This window comes from Chiloscyllium plagiosum, chromosome 35 (assembly GCF_004010195.1).
Source record: "Chiloscyllium plagiosum isolate BGI_BamShark_2017 chromosome 35, ASM401019v2, whole genome shotgun sequence".
Lineage (NCBI taxonomy): Eukaryota > Metazoa > Chordata > Chondrichthyes > Orectolobiformes > Hemiscylliidae > Chiloscyllium > Chiloscyllium plagiosum.
The window spans coordinates 38907968-38913058 of NC_057744.1; positions in this window are offsets into that span (position 1 = coordinate 38907968).

The following is a 5091-nucleotide window of genomic DNA, read 5'->3' on the forward strand; positions in this document are numbered from 1 at the left end:
AAGGGGGGAGGTGTGGGTGCACGTTTTGCATTTCTTGCGGTTGCAGGGGAAGGTGCCGGGAGTGGAGGTTGGGTTGGTGGGGGGTGTGGACCTGACAAGGGAGTCACGGAGGGAGTGTGTTAAGCCTATATAAAACTCTAGTTTCAACTGGAGTATTGTAACACCTCTGGACACTACAGTCTGACAGTGTAAGCATGAGAGGGAGTGCACAAAAGAATCACCAGAATGGTTCCAAGTAAAAGGAGCATCAGCTGTGTCAGTTGAACAAGTTGGAACTCTCTCTTCCTTGGAGAAGGAAAGGCTAAGAGGAGACCTGATAGGGGTGTTCAACATCATGGTATCTGGACAGAGTAGATGGAAATAAGTTATTCCCACTGTTGGAAAGATTGAAAGTAAAACAGCACATCAATGTAAAAACCAAAGTTCGAAGCATTCACAAACCTTCAGCCAGAAGTGTCAAGATGATCCATTTCAGCTTCCCCCAGCATCAATAATATCAGTCTGCAGCCAATTTGATTGACTCCATGTGATATCAAGAAACTTCTGGAGGACTAGATGCAGGGTCCTGAAAACTTAGAATCACAAGTATTAGTGTGGGAGGAGGCTTTTTGGCCCATCATACTTGCACCAGCTCTATTATCTAGTATAGCTCTATTATCTAATGGCAATCTCCTGCCATTTCTTCATATCCTGACACACCATTACAATCCAAAAGGTATCCAATGCCCTCTTGAATGCCTTAATTGAACTTGAACTTGCCTCTACCACATTTCTAGGCAGTGCATTCAATGCCCTATTACTGTGTTACATCACCCTTACTTTGCACATCACTTTAGATCTATGGCCCCTTGCTTTCTTTTTCAAGTGGAAACAGTACACCCTATCATATCCAGCCCACTCAGGGTTTTGGAAACTTCAATCAGATCTCCTCGCTGCTGCCTTCACTCAGTCCCAGCTTCTTCAATCTATCCTCATTGCTGAAGTTTCTCATATCTGGAGCCATTCTAATAAAATGTTTCTGCACTCTCTCCAAACCGTTCACATCTTTCCTGTAATATGGCACCCACAACTACACAGTATTCCAGCTGAACTGGTGTGGGAGGAGGCTTTTTGGCCCATCATACTTGCACCAGCTCTATTATCTAGTATAGCTCTATTATCTAATGGCAATCTCCTGCCATTTCTTCATATCCTGACACACCATTACAATCCAAAAAGTATCCAATGCCCTCTTGAATGCCTTAATTGAATGTTGTGCACAAATTCAATATCATCATCTTGGTCTTGTACACTACGTCTCTTTTATGAAAACCAAGGACATTGTATGCTTTACTGCTTTCTCAACTGTCACCTTCAATGATCTGTGCACCTAGGTCACTTCTGAAATCCCTTTCGAATTTTGCCCCCGATTTTATAATGTCATTTATGTTTCTCCAATCTAAGTGCATTAACTGTCACATTCATGCATTGAATCTCATCTGCCCATTCTTCCAACTTGTCAATGTTCTTTTGGAGTTCCACATTGTCATCCTCATCAGTTTACAGTTCTTCCAAGCTTAGATACTCTACAGTATGGAAACAGACCCTTCAGCCCAACAAGTCAGACCAACCCTCCAAAGAGGGACCCATTGCTTATATTTACCTCTGACTAATAAACCTAACACTATGGGCAATTTAGCATAGCCAATTCACCTGGCTTGCACATCTTTAGATTGTGGGACGAAACCAGAACACCCAGAGGAGACCCACACAGACAGGGGGAGAACGTGGAATTGAACCCGGGTCCCTGGTGCTGTGAGGCAGCAGTGCTAACCGCTGAGCCACCGTGCCACCCCATGTCATCTGCAGGTTTAGAAATTGTCCCATGTACAATTAGATTTAGATAATTAATGTAACAGGAAGACCAAGGGTCCCAGTAGTTACTCTGAGGAACTCTACTACAAACCTACCTCCAGTGTTTTTAAAAAAAAAAGCCATTGACCATTACTGGGTGTTTTCTACCATTCAGTCAATCTTGTATCCATTTTACATCATGACCTTATCAACCTTTCCGTTTCCTCTTCAAAAACTACTCAAGTTAAACCTAGTTTCTCCTTTAGAAATCCAGCCCTCTTCCTAATCAACTCACCTTTTCCATGTCACGTTTGACTCTATCCCAAAAGTTTCCCCACCATGAAGTCACTGTAACTGCTGGGATTAACCTTACAATCTGTGTTTGAACAAGGCCATAATGTTTGCAGTTCTCCAGTCTTGTGGCACCTCCTCGGAGTCCAGAGAAAACTAGTTTTTTTTCTGCAATTTCTCGCCTGCCTTCAAAATCCTTGAGTTCACCTCCTCCAGTCCAATTGCTTTATTAATACAGGGTCACTGGAATCCAACTATTGGCCTTGTTTTTCTCTTAACAGATGTTGCTGGGCCTAAGATTCTCCAACATCTTTTTATCTTTTTTAACCATTTTATGCTGTCTTCACAATTTACCTTCCGACTCATAGAACTATACAGCATAGAAACAGACTATTCGGTCCAACTCATCCATGCCAAACATTTATCCTAAATTAATCTAGTCCCATTTGATCCATGTTCCTAAAAATCCTTCCTATTCATATACCTATCCAGATAGATGCCTTTTAAATGCTGTAATTGTGCCAGCTCATTCCATTCATACTGCGTGAAAGGTTGCCCCTTTCTCTCTGCTCTCACTTTAAACCTATGCCCTCTAGTTTTGGACTCCCCTACCCTGGGGAAAAGACCTTGCCTATTCACCATTTTGTGTAATTTTTCTGTAATCAGCAGATTCATACCTGTCATTCTGCCATTCATGCCTCTGTTCCTTCATCCAAATATAAATTATGATTAGTTAACATCTTGTCAACCTGAAAAAAGACCTATTTACACTTACTCTCTGCTTCCAATACCTAGCCAGTTGTTTACAATCCTATTGCTGAAGGCCCACAGCTTCTGATGGAATCCAAGTTTTGAGTTGTTCGATCTGTTTTGAATCCATCCCATTAATATGCTATAAGTACTACACAACACCATAAAGGGTATCCTCAAGGTGAAAACTGATACCATCATAGACAGATACATTTTAGTTTAATGAGAACAAGGTCAAATAGGATTTTTCCCTCACTTTGACTGTCCCACCACCTTCTGCAAATAAAGTCTGGCACGTGTCATTTAGGACATGATCAGTTCAGTTAGTCGGTGTCTTTTGGGCAGGGCGTCAGTGTCAAGAATGACTTGCTTTCATGCTGGGATGGAGTATCTGCAGTGGTTGAATAGTCCAACCTTGGAGCTGCAGATTCTGCCACAGATGGGGAGGGTGGTATTTGAGGCAGAGGCTGGGAGACTCTGGATTCTGTGTGTTCTTTCCACTATTAGCATAATTACAGAATCTCTTAAGATCTTCTGGCATGCTCTGTCCCTTCCACAGAAGGGTAACAGATTTGTGTTGCATGCCTCTTTGATGTACTTCAGCACTGAAAGCCTTGTGGTACCAGCAAGACACTGTTGGTAGTGAACCTTGAAATCCCCAAAGCAGAGAACATCCCTATTGGATGGGTAATGTGTGAAATAGAACATAGAACAGTCCAGGCCCTTCAGCCCACGATGTTGTGCTGAGCACTTATCTTATTCTAAGGTAAATTTACTGCCATCCATCTGCTTGTCCAGCAGTTGCTTAAAGGTCCTTAATGTCTCTGCCTACATTACCTCGCAGTATTTGCTCGCAGTGCATTCCATGCACCCACCACTCTGTGTAAAGAACCTGCCTCTGACATCAGCCATATACCTTCCTCCAATCATCTTAATATTATGACCCCCCCATGACGGCCCTAGGGAAAAGTCTCTGACTATCTACTCTATCTATGCCCCTCATTACTTTGTCTACCTCTATCAAGTTATCTCTCTTCCTCCTCCTCTCTAGTGTGAAAAGCCCCAGCTCAGTCAACCTCTGTTCATAAGACAAGCCCTCCAATCCAAGCAGCATGCTGGTAAATCATCTCTGCGCCCTCTCTAAAGCATCTACATCCTTCCTATACTGAGGCGACCAGAACTGGGCACAATATTGCAAGTGTGGTCTAACCAGGGTTTTATTAGGCTGCAGCAAAACCTCTGGGCTCATAAACTCAATTCCCCTTGTCAACGAAAGCCAAAACACCATACACCTTCTTAACAACCTTATCAACTTGGGAGGTAACTTTCTGAATGAGTCCACCTTGGGGAACCTTATCAAATGCCTTACTGAAATCTGTTTACATTGACCTCAAGATACCACTGTTCCTTCACACTGCCAAGAATCCTATCATTAACCCTGTATTCAGTATTCAAATTCAACCTTCCAAAATGAATCACTTCACATTTATCATGGTTGAACTCCATCTGCACTTCTCAGCCCAGGTCTGCATCCTGTCAATGTCTTGTAGCCTGCAACAGCCCTCAACACTATCTACAATACCATAGACCTTTGTGTCATCGGCAAACTTACTAACCCACCCTTCCACTTCTTCAAACTCATTTATAAAAACTACAAAGAGCATCCAAGAATCCCTGCAGGATACCACTGGTCACCGACCTCCAGGCAGAATACTTCCTATCCACTACCACTCGCTGTCTTCTTTCGGCCAGCCAATTCTATATCCAGACAGCCAAGTTTCCCTGGATCCCATACCTCTTAAATTGCTGAATGAGCCGACTGTGGGAAACCTTAGCAAATGCCTACTGAAATGCATATACACCACATCCACTGCTCAACCTTCGTCAACTTGTTTTGTCATATCCTCAAAGAACTCAATAAGACTTATGCGGCATGACTTGCTCCTTTAAAAGCCACGCTGACTATCTTTAATCAAACAATGTTTTTCGAAATAGTCATAAATCCTATCTCTCAGAATCTTTTCCAGTTCCCTTACTTACCACAGACATTAGACTGGTCTGTAATTCCCAGGGATTTCCCTATTCCCTTTCTTGAACAGAGGAGCAACATTTGCCTCCCTCCAATCATCCGGTATGACTCCCGTGGAGAGTGAGGAAGCAAAGATCATCGTCAGAGACGCAGCAATCTCATTCCTCACTTCCCGGAGTAACCTTAGA